The sequence below is a fragment of the Acartia tonsa genome, chromosome 1, assembly GCF_053477335.1.
Source record: "Acartia tonsa isolate MP-2025a chromosome 1, ASM5347733v1, whole genome shotgun sequence".
Taxonomy (NCBI): Eukaryota; Metazoa; Arthropoda; class Copepoda; order Calanoida; family Acartiidae; genus Acartia; species Acartia tonsa.
The window spans coordinates 28,668,173-28,680,651 of record NC_137260.1 but is presented as its reverse complement, the minus strand read 5'-3'; the positions used below and the strand labels follow the sequence as shown (position 1 = coordinate 28,680,651).

General features: G+C 29.4%; 1 protein-coding gene across 6 annotated transcripts in view; it reads right to left on the bottom strand.

The window, feature by feature from the left end:
- Positions 1-9,474, bottom strand: part of LOC145317019 (eukaryotic translation initiation factor 3 subunit M-like) — a 91,791-nt gene extending 82,317 nt beyond the window's left edge. For 5 of the 6 annotated variants that reach the window (XR_013878845.1, XR_013878849.1, XR_013878848.1 and 2 more), the window contains exon 1: positions 9,439-9,471. The gene's annotated coding sequence lies outside the window, so the exon portion shown is untranslated. Of the gene's footprint in view, positions 1-9,438 lie in introns of all 6 variants that reach the window. The other variant, XM_080157879.1, reaches the window with a different exon arrangement.
- Between the last annotated feature and the right edge of the window lie 3,005 nt (positions 9,475-12,479).

Below are 12,479 nucleotides of genomic sequence, written 5' to 3'. Positions count from 1 at the left end.
AAATAAAAATGAATTTTTTAATACTTATCCAAGTCAAAACAAAGGACAGGTTCAAATTCTTTTCAAATTTTGCCGCCGCTAAAAAAACATTGGACACAAAAAAGTTTGCAGTAATTTTGCAAACTGTTTTTGCTATTGAAATGTTTGTAAGTGTATGAGGGTATTTTTTGCCACCTAAATACATTGCTAATTGCCTTGGGAAGCCCCCTTTTAGGTCTTTATTTTAACTCTTACCCCGTCACTTACAAATAAATAGATGGGTAAATAAATCTAAAATACTTTTATAAACATCATGGAAAAAATACCTTTAAGGACTCATATACTCAATAATAAAGTTCAAGTAATTTTCTAGTTTAAATTGTTTAAATTTTTAATACCTGTATGTTTGTTAAAATTTACAAATAAGAGGTAATTTCTGTGAAAAATATGATTAAATTTTTTAAGCTGGTGAAATCTATTGTGCATATTTATTTATATTTTTGTGCTCCGCTTTTTATAGTTGCCACCAACCCTGAGCAATCTTAATAATTAATCTTTAAAAATGAAACTTAGGTCACTTTTGTCGATCCTTTTGTGTCTGAACTTACTGAAGCTCTTTTTTTTTATACAGATGTACATATATTAAACTAAAAAAGAGGAGGTCAGCTACTATAAAAATAACTATTTTCTTTAATTTTCTCTTTTTCCTGTTTAGCAAAAAACATCTTTTGATTTTCCAGCATTTCTCATTTCTTCATCCCCCAGTTGCATACATGCAAAAAGTGCAATAAAAATAGATCAACCTATTTGTAAGATCTTTATAATATAGTAATAATACTCTCTTAAAAAATTTTACTCTAAACAATATTTACTTTCTTGTTTTATAAGGAATCTGTCATGAGGTGTTTCAAATAAAAAGTTTAAATTTTAATTGGTTTATTAAAAAGTTCTTAATTCTTATTATGTCTATTAAAGTGTTTTATTCTGCCTTCCAAATTATTTTGAAACACCCATATATTTGTCGTTAAAGATAGAGTAGCCCCAAGGCATTTCACCCCCCACCCCTGTATGTGCCTCCACTTTCATGGCCCATTTCAGAATATTAAGATTTTTGCAAAGTTTCTATGAAGCTGTATATTTGCACATCAAATAGGGGTAATGCGAACTTCCGCCAATTTTTTTTGCAAATGTCAAATTTTGTTTGTTAAATTAATATTTTTATAGGACGATCATGTCAGGAAGTTGCATAGCTCTTAATAGAAATCGAGAAATCAAATTTTTTTAAATTTTAGATAATGGAGCTGTAAGAATTTTTCTCTTTTGCATATCCCCTTTTAACAATAATAACAGTTTTATGAATAAAGTATTAAGTAGCAATGAAATACTATTATTGTATGTCGTTTAAATTTTTCTTTATAGTTATTCGCATATTTAAAATCGTCTTTAAATCATCATTAATGAGGCTTGGATACGAGGTAAGATGTTCTACTTTTTAAGTTGATTTTTTCCATGATGTTTTTGTCTGCCTGGTTTTCTCTTTTGTCATATTCCTAATTTTAAATAAGTCAACATATGCTGCTATACAGGTGAATAAAAAACATCTTATTAAGAGTTAGAGTAAAGGGAAAAGTAAATTATAGATACAAATGTATAAAAGATTGCAAAAGCATAAAAATTTAAGTTTAAGATAAATAAAATTAAAGTAAAATAAAACTTTGTTTTATAAGAGCTGGAAAGTGTCATGTGTTTCACCATGATATGTTTGCACATAACTTAAAAAAATTCATGGATACTTTATCCCTGAAAAAAATGATAAAAAGTTGTGAATTGCCCTATGTGATACCGTTTTGCAAATTACTTTAACGACACTCCGCTTAATTTTAAAATTTTGCAAGGATAATTACTTTTTTTATTATATTATTATTACTATAAAAAATTAATTAAATTATATACCTACAATACATATGCCAAACGTATTTAAATACTATAAGTAAAAGAAATATAAATATTAAGAGACCTTACTTTTTTTTATAAGAAAGATTACAATTCAAACATATTCAATGAAACTTCCTTTAATTTTATTTAAAATTAAGCCTGATATTTAGTTGTAAAAAACATAATGAAATGAATATAAGATGATAAATTGCCTTTACAATGGGTAATATAGACGAATTTTTGGTATTTAAACAACATAACTAAAAATTTGGCGGAGAAGTAAAACCTAAATAATTACAAAAAACTTGTTAAACAGCAAACTGATTTACCTACCAATCATATAACTTTGGGTTACACATTACAGAATTTTTTTTACAATTTCCTCAAAATAAACCCTTATACATATATTTCTTAATAGATAAAATCTGTCTTTCTTGGAGAATACGTCGAACCCCCCTTATTTCTAATCATAGATTTTAAATTTAAATCATGTATTGAATCCTTTTTAATTTGGCCATGATATTATACAACTACCGGTAGTATTTATCTTGAGTAAAATATCTTTTAATCTTTTTTTATTCAGAGAAGCTTTATAGGGTTTTGTAATAGATCTGTTGTCCTTATCTTACCCCCCCCCCCCCCCCCCAATTCAAAGTAGCTCAAAATAAGCGACGAATGCAGGATCAACAATAAAACTATTGTTTTTCTTCTTGAATGAACACTTGCTCCCCGCATCCTTTTATTGCTGGTTTGAGGGCGTGGCATCACAGAAGGGGGCGGAGACAATTTATATTTATTCTTTGCTTTCCCTTCCCGTTGGAATATGTGTGTGTGAATGTGTGTGAGTGTTTGTTCTTTTAGATTTATTGAGTCTAGATGGAGAAATGAACATCAAGGGATTTATTTCAACTATACCAAAGACGTACAATTCTTGAGTATGGATGGAAGAAAGAGAAATAGTTAATAGATAGATGGCTAGTTTGGAAGCTTATTATTAAGATATAGAGAGATATAGAATACTAAAGCGCCCCTAAAATCTAGGGGCCTTGCAAAGATAGGAAAGGGTAGAAAAGTAGCCTAAAACCATCCCAAGTTTTAAATATGAAACTGAAATAGCATGAAATCTTAAGCCATAGACATAAACATTACAAGGATAGGATAAAAAAGAGAGAGGGAGAGTGAGAGTTAGATAGAATAAATGGTCTAATGCATAAAAAAAGTTTAGGAAATAAAAGAAAATGGAAAAATTAACAAATAAAATATAAAAAACAAAGAGAGAAAGAAGGAGAGAAAAGATGAACAAAGAATGATTTGTTTGAATATTGAATACCACTGTCAGCGACTAGACTAGAAAAATAAAAAGTATGCAATTTCATTTAGACCCACCATACATGGGTTCTTAACGTGAAAGAAATTTTTTGAGATATACCTGTTTTTAAGCAATATTTACTTACTTTTAAGATGTATTTCTAATTAATGATTTTTTCTTTTATTTTCACTTTAATTTCTCTTCTCATTAGTATTGAAAAATAGCCTAAAACTGTCTAGGACCATTAGGGCATTAAGCAAATAATTAAAGTTTTAAAAATAATATATCCTGAAATTAAAATTTTCTTAGAATTTCAATTTTTAACGTAATAAAGGCCCAAAACAACTTAGAGGAAAAATACTCTGAAATCTGTGAAAATGTATAAAGAAACAAATTAATTTTTGATTGACAGACGACAGACTTTGAAAAGAAGAAGCCGAGTGCTTGGAATTTTCTTCCTAGGACCAATTTATTCACACGAAACAGCAAATTTTATATATTGTCTCTATATAACCATTATAATCTTCAAGTCAGGATGTTATCATGAAAATTTCTTTTTCGGAAATGTACACTGTACATGTTACGGAATTCTAATTACTTATCATATTCATACCTATTCCTTATACTTATATATGTATCAATAGTTTACATTGTACAAGAATTTATGTATTTTTTTGAAAGATCATGTAAAGTATCAATATTTCAGCATTGCAACGAATAATATTTTTAGAATGTTTAGTTGTTTTGTATTCCTACTTCTCTAACCTCTCTAATGTCCAGAGAACAAGGCATAAAATCCAGGAATATCTGGACACGTCGAGAAAAGAAAAATTTTATCCTCCACCCAAATCATGAAATAAGAGGGTATGTAATAAGTTCAAGAAGTGTGTATTTAAATTTCAACAGGGGGAAAGATAATTTTTTGTTGCCTGTCCTTTTATACCTGCTTAGAATCAAACAGCTTAGCATACAGAACTTATTTGGAATAGAAGTGGTGACTCAAATTGTAAAAAATAGTAAAAAAAACAATTATTCTGCATGACAAAAAGTTTTTTTTTGAGATAGATGACATCGATTGTTTTGCCGAATGTAAGTTTAAATGTTTATAAGATACTATAATCAATGTTTTTGGTTGTTGTAGGAAACGCTTTTTTTTGACTCTTTGTAAGACTCTAACTTGTGCTAGCTTATATAAAACTTGACAAAAACTAGACACATGACAGATATACCAGACATACAAAAGAGGTTTTTCAACTAATTTAGATTTTACTTCTTTTCTTCTAAAAAAAGTTCAAGGCATGCTTCAAAAAGCACACCTTCTCTATGACCTTTTGTGTTCCAGTGATCGAGTTTTTAATTCAGTAATAGATGGCAAAGCAATTCGTCTAATGTAAATTAAAATCTAATTACCTGTACGCAGAAAAGACGCAATAAAGGGTTTTTGAACAGAGTCTTTTTATATTTTATTCTCTTGTTAACGAACTGAAAAGTTAAGTCAATTAAAAAAGAAATTAGAATTATTCTGAATATTCTTTTCATAGTTGCTACTCAAAATTACTTTAGTAATTCTTAATGCAAAAATTAGAATTAGTTATGACTTGATTTACTTATACGCAAACATTTTATTTGCAAAAAGGTTAAGAAAGGTTAAAAGTGTTTTTCCATTTGCTAAGATTTAAACAAAATAAAAAGCATAACCGTGTCTGTTGTTCTTTGTTCAAATTGCGTAAAGTGTAAAACGTTTACTGCTGGGGAGATGTCGGGATTGAGTCTGTCGCAAATACCTCAAATATAAGTTAAATATTTGAATTTCCTAATTCTAAATGGGTGCGCTCAACTTGTATCTTTTTGAAACCTATCATGCTAGAGATTTGTTCCTACTACTGCGCTATGAAAGGCTTGCGAAATGCAAAAAATCGTGAAAATGCCTCAGCACATAAAGAGTGAAATATTACGTCCAGACAATGCCTAATCTTTGTTCTTTCTGTTCTAGTATTTGCTTTCTTTGAAAAGTTTGTAGTTTTGTGTGAGAATGAAGAGTATAAAAATTATTTTGATGTGTTGACCTTTGCTCACAATCAATTATAATCTGGGAACGGGATACAGCATCGAAACAAATACTTTTTGCAATTAATTTTTTATGCCATAAACATTATCCAAAATAAGGATGACTCCATTCTTTAAAGCGGAGCCTATTAAATCAGCCATTTAGACAAACGAGTATTAACAAATATTGACCTACTGCGCTTTTAAGATTTAATGTTATTTAATAGTCTTCCTTAAAATTCTATGTAAATCTGTTGCGAAATTACTTAATTGTGCTAGAAATCTATATTCCAAATTTTTTTTGGGTATTTTCCCTTTAGTGGCAACACCTTCTAAGGGGCGTTTCGTCGTATTTTCACGGTAGCTTTTCCCCTATTTCTAGCCCCTGTAGGGGGGGGGGGTCTAATCCTACGGGGCAATCCCCTGACCTAACTTAATCTAACCTTGCCTAAGACAACCTAACAAAAGATACTATGAAAATACGACGAAACGCCCCTAAGAGGCGTTGCCACGAAAGGGTTCACGCACTTTTTAGTAGCGATATTACTCTATAATTCGAAATGTCTGTCCGTTCGTTTCGGTTTTTAGTTTAATGTTTTTTTTATGAAACTGCAATAATGTACATGTTATTCTGGATATCCATCCATAATTTTTAAGCTTCGCTACTTATGGATGTTGTCATCCTTGTTAAATTATCTATACCTATCAGTTGCAGGAATATAACAATGAAAAGCACCAGAGTGAAAAGTATCATTTAACACATTTAATGCATAATTACTAGTCTAAATGTATTCTGCTTTTTTCTTAAGGTTGCTGCACAGTGACACTGTGGTAGTGACCATAATACCATTTTCTTTTTTTCCTAATCTGGTGTTGTCAATTGGTAATTACTAGAAAACCAAGCTGCAGGAGAAAACATAAAGGGGAAACTCTTCGTTTCTAATCTATGTATATGCTTCTGTCATTAAGAATTTTTGTTAATTTCACTTACACCAATAATTTGAAAATAAAATGAAAAATAGAAAAATATAGATATTTTTGTTAGCCGAGCTTAGGTTAAATTTTGGTAAGGACTCTTAGAACCCCACAGAAGGGGAAAAAAGGGTTGGGGGAGGTTTTGCTTTCACTAATTCGTTGGAACACACTGGTTTTCGAAAGGTTCATTCGTTTAATTGAGCAGCAAATGAAAAGCTTAATAAAAGCAGACTGTCCTTTGACACATTTCAAACAAAAAAGAAACATGAATAGAAAGCAATAAATTTAACAAAACTTTTTTCAAACAATTATGGAATAAACAAGAGCACGAAAAGAGGGAGGGGGTTGGCATTACGGTTTTTTTTCAGGAACTCAGACAAATGTTAAGAATATTAAAGGTATGAGAGGTCAGTAAAGTAAGAAAAGTAATAGTTTAGTATCTATGTAACAAAATTCTTGTTCTTTTATTCATTAATAACTAAAATGAAAATTTCATTTTGGCTTACATAATTTCATTTGTAAGAGATTGTTTTTAATTACCAAAACATAAAAAATAGCTTACAAAACATATTCTGTTCAATTAATCATTTAAATTGTGCTAGTTTGCTTTAAAAATTTTATTCACCCTAAGAAGCAGATAAAAGAAAAAGTTGGGAAAGTTGAAGAAAAATTTACTTTTGTTTCGCATCTTTTATGTGACAACTGAGGGGTTTAGGGGGGGGGGGTGTTGTTGAGATGCCAAAATTAAGAAGGCTGCACCAATTATCCCGGGAGGGGGCCCATCTTGAAAGAAACCCCCCAGTATAAGCTACTTTGCTTGTTTTAAATCTTTTCAGAAATATTGTTCATACATTGTAAATAAAGAAAATTTTGCTACAACTGTGCATATTCCAAGTAGACAATTCTGTGTTAAAAAAGGAAAAAAAATTCAAATGATATTATTAACTTAAGTAGATATGCTTTTGCAAACCTTTACAAGAGACTTTTTTTTATGTGAATTGATCTAATACTGAAAAATAGCCTGAAACGTATACTAATATCTTATTATATCAGTATTAAATTTTTTGCTATGCACTTTATTTTATTTCTGATGTTTTGAGCAAAGCTAATTAGAAAACCATCTTTTTAAAAGAGGAGACAATATGGGAAAAATAAATTAAGTAAATCTTAAAACCCGTAGACAATTGTGAGACTACCTCCAGAAATAATCCAGAAAAGGGCGGGAAAATTTTAGAATACGAATATTTAAAGGAGCCTGGGAAAGATACATTTTGTTTTATTAGATTCTGTCAAAATAATTTGTTAATAGTTATTTATCGCATCGTATTATAAACAGCTTTCCGCGGATATTAAATGAAAAAATATAAGATTAAAACCAGTTTTTTTTAGCTGGGCCTTAATTATTAATGATTTTTATCTTATATTCGTGGAAGATTGTCTGTAATATGGTGCTATACTTGGTTTTTCGGTATGGCTGAGAACCGGTTTTAATCCAGTTTCATAAAAATTATTTAAGTGATTTTCTCGTATTTATTCGAATCCGGTGGATAGGAACCGGTTCTCGTCCATACGAAAAAACTAAGTCTAGCATCGTATTATATCCAGATTTTTGCGAACATAGAAATGTACAATCATAAGATTAAAACCATTTTTTTTGAAACCATGCCTTCGGCACCTCGGGCTAGAAAAACTGGTTTTAACCTTATAATTGTAAATTCTATATCCGCGGAAAGCTGTTTATAATACGATGCGAGAAATAACTATTATTATGTTGATTAAATGAGAATAATAATAAAAATTTTAAGTTTGCAAATTGAAACGGTAAAGAATATTTAGAAATACCAAATTAAAATTTCGGTTTTAGCGCAGAGATAAAAATCTCTGAATTTGTGTAATGATCCATCCATGTTTCTTAAATTTTTTTAACATTTCTCTTTATAATTTATTAAGTAGATTTCAATCCATTGACAAGAATAAATATTTGTGCAAAATCCTTTTGAGGAAGAAAATCTATCTTCTATTCTTAACGCTTAATATCCCCATTAAATTACCCCCCTCACTTTTAACATTATTCCCTTACATCATGTAGAAAGAGATAGTTTTAAGCAAAAATAAAAAAATCTTTGAATGTTTTAAAACGAAGCTAGTCTACGTTTAAGACTTGTCCTTCAGGTTGCACGTCTGATTAGCTTGCTGTGAAATTAAATTTTACTGAAATTCTTACCTATACATATATTATAGATTAATTTTTTTTTTATTTCAAGAAATACTATTAACCTTTCTATTATTATGGTATCTCTACAATGAAATTTTTACCCTTGTTTAAAATAAGTAAATATACATATTATAACCAGGACATATTTAAATTGATTTCAAACAATGATAGAAGTATATTAATATCTAAAATCGAAACATAGAGTATCATATTTTTAGCCAATTTATTTAACCATTTTTTCCCTATTTTCTTTGAAATTTGGCAAGAATAAGAAAAGTGGTTGAAAATATTCTTAGGGGGTCTCTTTACTTTTGGATCAGGTTAGAACATTGAAGTTTTACTGAATTGTTATACAAATTGTTCTCTACAGCTTTTTTTATATAAAAAGGTTTCAAAATTAAGACATGCATTTTATAATTATCAATTTAATATCTAAACTAGGAGTCTTTATTTTAAATCGTTTAAAAATATCAGACATTTTTTAGACTCACACCTTTTAGTTATGATATATACTAAATTATTCACTAACAATTTAACCTATTTGACCTTATTTTATATAAAAAAAACTATTCAGTTATAAATCTTTCTCAACCCAATTTAAAAGGAAAAAAGTCTACTTCATCATTCCGAAATATATTTCAAGTAAAAAATACTCATTATCAATCGCATCTTACAAGTGAGGAGCTAATTGAAGAATTTCTCATTACAACTCTTTTATGTAGAAGAGAAATCAGCTGGGCTAGGGAGTACACAAACTCTGATAACACAACACTTTTCTTAATGTATCCAGTAAGAAAGTAGCTGAAGCCTCGCAAGAAGATCTCGACATCTTGAATGATGCTTGGATTATTCGCTGCCCACAACCTGTATCTTTCTATAATATTAATATGTATATTATCTGACATTTTTCTAAGCTTTTTTCATACAAATCAATATAAAAATTTTACTAAAATTATAACATTTTATACATTATTCATCTCTTGTAGAAGTGAATCAAGCAATATTAGCTTGGCCGTTTTATATGATTAAGTTAAAGAGTAAAAACCTAAATTGGCTGAAAAAAGTTCTGTTATAGCCTTGACAATGCATCACTTACCCTTCATATTTTTAATGCTGAAATAAAACCCAAATACATCAGTAAAGTTGATATGATATTGATTCTGTGTGTGTGTGTACATAAATTCTAAACGATCAATTGTATTTGATGGGGTGGCTAAAAAAAGTCTAGAAAATTTCATTGCAGCATTATCCAAATGAAATAAATTTTATTACTCATAAATAAAAAGTAAATATTATAGCTTAAAAACAAAAATTAGGAGATGATTAGAGAAATATTGTCTTTCATTTACCTAGACCTTTTCCTACATTGAACATAAACTATAGGAAAAGTTTAATTCGCCTTATACTACCGAAAAGCTTCCTTGGACTTCAAAAATACTTGCCATTAAACAAACATGCAAAAAATGTTGCTATTGCTGTGCAACACTTTTTATTCGTCTTTGTCGTGTGCCAGATATTTTACACCACATTGAGTTGAAAATGTCAAATTTTTAACAAATTCTTTTTGTCACTGTTTGACATACTTTCAATACATTAACATGCATGCGTACATTTTAAAGTCTTGGTCATAAATTCAATTAATAGGCTAGGTTTTCATTTTCAAATCCCCTCTTAATAATATCTTTTAAACCTTTAAAAACTGGACTATTTTTTCTGGTAGTACCAAGGTTATTATATATACCAAAATTCTAAAAGATTTCTAATTTCCATTTTAAGATTCTTACATGTCAACAAAGTAATTTCCACCGTTTAGAGATCTTGGGCGTTTTTTCCGTACTTTAAAATTGGAAGAGAAACAACATAAAGCCCCTGAAAGTATAACTTGTTAAGTGGATCTTTTGCTCCGACAGACAGGCAGATAAACATCCAAGTACTCTTTTTTTTTGAAGTATTAACCTTCTCTAAAAAAAACCTTGTTAACAAAATATAAATATTTGATATCCAAAGTTTAGCAAATTTTACATTTTTAAGCCCCTTGATTTTATTAAGAATATATTGTAAATCACTTTCAATTGGAGCAGGGACATCTATTCTAAAATCATTGAAGTATTTTTTATTACTAAGCTAGTAACCAAGGCTTTCAGCTATTTTGATTATGTATAGAATTGCACACTTAAAGAAGTGACTTTTTCTGTTTTCTAGGATATAACGCAGTGTTGATAATATTCAGCTCAACAATAACACTATTCTGGAACCAACAATTCTTTGTTTTTTTTAGAAGTTCTGTCTTTGTCCACTATTTTAAGTGTATAAAAAACCGTTACGGGCCATAGATAAAATTTGCTCCTGTATATATGTATATTGTACAATATCATAATAAATGTCTTTACAAAAACATTTTTCTTAATAATACGCTATAGGATATTCAATTTTCAATATTTTATCACCGGCGGTTGCGGCTGATTGACCGGTAATACATACTCTAGTTAGATATAAATTCTACTTTATGCCTTATTGTTTTAGAAATAGGTGAAAGAGAGTTGGAAAGATATAGTGTAACTTTTTTTTCTAAATAAAACAACGAACTTATCTGCTGGTTTGAAAGAAATGTAAAAGTGATTAGCTATACGGATCTAATGGATTCATTTACCTAATTCTAAATTTATTCATTGGAAAAATGAACACAAATTTGCTTCCATCCTTTATCTCAGATCTAAAGGCAAACGGTAGCTACATTAATATCAGGGATTAAAAGGCCAGCAAATAATTCTCGTACTTTCAAAAAAGTTCATCGTGAAGTAATAAAAGAAAATTATCACATTTTTTCATAAATTAAGATTTAGTTTATTGATAACTAGCGGCTACGGCCCCCTTGAGGCATCTAGGGGCACTTAAAGTGGGAGTAGAAGTCAACATCCGCTCATCTTAAATGTTAGTTTGTTGAAAAATTTTAAAAAAATTGGGGGTAGGGCATTTATTTCTTGGAGCGAATTCTTTTGGGAGATTGGTGGTACCCTCCCCAAAAAATACACACCATATCTGCACCTATGAGAAGTTACAATGTAAAGAAGAACCAAGTGGTTCAGCGATTAGCGAGATCTTTTTCTTGCTAACATTTGTTTTACTTGTTGGTTCTAAATTCATTTTACGGTCTCATTTAATTTTTCCTCCAATAGAATAATGAAACTAAAACTTTAAAGAAATAAAAAGAAAAGACAACAAAAATTAATTGTATTTTCATATGCAAATAACTTTGCAAAGTTGCCAATGATCAAAGTAAGATCTTGTCAACTTGAACCTAGACAGATCAAATATTGACGCCATAACAAATAAATCTTATGTGCAAATTGTAAACTTTCAAGTGCGTCAGGATTTATTTCAGGGTAAAATACTTGAAGAGTACTTTAAAATTCTAAATTGGGTAGCAAGGGGATAGCAAGACAACTAATGTCAAATTTTCTCTAATTATTTCATATTTGTCTAAGAACATATAAGAAGTTTGAATAGAAAAATCAAGAAATAGGCAGTAGTACAATGACAATAAGGCCATTTCTTAAGACCACGAACAAGTTTCTGAAAAGAAAAATAATTGTCTAAGAAAATCTTGTATTTTGCTGTTAATTTAGCTTCTAAATGATATTAGAATTCTTATGATGAACCATATGGCACATAAACATAGTTACAATATTTTGTTTTGATGGTGTTACAAAATAAATTTTTAGATTTATGTATTAGGTCAATCAACACCCACCCCCACTAACAATTACACAAAAATATTAGGCTGAACTTTATTTTATTTTACGGTTAACCAAAGAATTATTAAAATGTTCTCTCATTTGTTGGTATAAAAATATTGGGCACTTGTATTAATCTTCATTGACTGGTTCCACACTTTTCAATAATCTACAGATGATTTTGTTTTTCATCATGCGGGATGTAAATGAATTCATAGTGCATTGTCTTATTCCTTTAGACTCAAAGTGATTATCATTAACCCACCCCTCCACCAATTATTTTTGG